Raw genomic sequence first — 2,234 nt, 5'->3', positions numbered from 1 at the left:
ACCAACTCTCCATCATTTAGCTGGGGACCACCTGGAACCCCCTCATGGACCACTGGTGGTCCCCGGACCACTGGTTGAGAACCACTGGATTATAGTGATACTGTAGGCCTGCTTTTTTTCTCATTCATCTGCTTCTACAAAAGGACGAAACAACGTCATATATAGTGCGATATTCTGACAGCCCTTTTGCGTCAAAAAGGCATGGATAAAACTAAAGAAAAGACACCCAAGTCTCGACTTCCCAGGGAATTCGAGACTTGGGCGTCTTATTGGGAAGTCTTCCCTGCTGAGAAAACGACGTGTTTATCGTATCTGAATCCAATTTGGGAAGATTTGGGAGATTTTGTGCCTTAAGCGTCGGGTGTCCTCACTGGCCCTGTTGCTGTGTGGATGCATGGTGACAGGCGGTCACCGCGCCCAGTCAACCTGATACCACAGTAACATTAGACACAGCTGAATCGATTATCTTTGCGACATGGAAACACACGGCAGGTTTATTTACATTTCGAAGAGATGGATGGATTTGGTAGTATAGGCTATAGTATGTAGCCAATAGTCTTATAGAAGTTGCAGGCCTATATGGGCGGGATACATCGGTATTCGGTACCAATGTCCGCCCCCACCCACACTCACTCTCGGGTGAACCGCACACTTGGCGTTAAAGTTCTTCTGAGTGTGACTTTGAGTTAAGAAACTATACCCAACCCATAGTTTGAGGAAGTTTTCATGCATAGGTTGGTTTCATGCCAACCTATGCATATGTGTGTGTGTGAGAGTGTGAGTGTGAGTGTGAGTGTGAGTGTGAGTGTGAGTGTGAGTGTGAGTGTGAGTGTGAGTGTGTGTGTGTGTGTGTGTGTGTGTGTGTGGGGGGGGGGGGGGGTGTACCAACCTGACCTTGACCTAGCACACCCCTCTCCATCTGTTGACGACAAACAATGTTATTCCATGCACTTTCTCCTCATTCCCTCTCTCCTCTCTCCTATGCTTACCCCGTTTCCCCTCTCTCTCTCCGCCCCCCCCCCCCCCCATATTTTCCTTTATCCACCTCTCCTCCTCTACCTCCCCCTCCATCTCACCTCCTCTCCCCCCGTCCCACAGCTCCAGTCAAGGCGACATTGATCAAAGCCAATATAGAGCTTACGCTTGGAGCCCACGCACCCGCGCAAGGGAAGGGACCCACGCGAGGGAATCTCAATATGTAAATGACAGCGTCATAATCAGTCACGCGGGCATGCTTAATGCATTGGAGGTAGAGGACTGCGTTGTGTGTGTGTGTGTGTGTGTGTGTGTGTGTGTGTGTGTGTGTGTGTGTGTGTGTGTGTGTGTGTGTGTGTGTGTGTGTGTGTGTGTGTGTGTGTGTGTGTGTGTGTGTGTGTGTGTGTGTGTGCGCGCGCGCGCGCGCGCACGGGGAAAGGTGAAAGTAGTGTGTATATTTGTTTCTTAATTTTTAGCTTCCATTCAATCTCCTGAATTTGTGTTTATTATTTTCAGTTATTTTAGTTAAGCCACAAATCACAAATTCCTAAAGGCTACTGTTAAGGGAAATGCCAGTATAGCCAAAGGCAAATAGGCCATCAATGCATTCAATGGTTTTGAAACATTATTAAGCTCTTCTGAGACGTAAACATCTGTTATAATATATTATGATTTTTGTGTACGGGGAAATCCAGGCCTTTTGTGCAAAGGCCAGTGTAACAGAGCCGAGGCGAGACACACAGCCCATGGGTCCAAACATCCCCGATGGTCACATGCGTCCCTTCTATTCACGCGCGACAGCTCCGGGGAAATTGAGTGACTGGGCGCTCGGGGCGCATTTCAATATATGGAATGACCGGGGGCCTCGCGAGATAAATCAGTCCTTCTCCTCTCACTCTTTCTTTTCGCCCTAACCCTCTCTCTCGCTCTCTCAATCTCCCCTCTCTCTCTCTCTCTCTCCTCTCTCTCTCTCTCTCTCCTCGCTACCCTCCACTCTCTCCCTTCATGCTCCATCCTACCTATTCCTTCCACTTTCAAGCACTGGCTGGCACGAGGAGGCTGTTATTGTAGCGTTTGTTGTTCCTTCTCCCTAAAAGTCTCCCTGCTTTTCGTTAATCTCCGAATTATCACTTTTCGACCGTTCGTTTGACTCTGAGACTGAGGTGCAGTATTAGTGTATAATAGGCTACAGATGAAAGTTACAGAGGGATAAATGAACACTTAGAGGCCTCATATACTGGTGAAAATTTGCTGTTTGT

Source organism: Gymnoscopelus braueri (genome assembly GCF_963280865.1).
Source record: "Gymnoscopelus braueri genome assembly, chromosome: 14".
NCBI classification, from domain to species: Eukaryota; Metazoa; Chordata; class Actinopteri; order Myctophiformes; family Myctophidae; genus Gymnoscopelus; species Gymnoscopelus braueri.
This window is presented reverse-complemented; position numbering follows the sequence as displayed.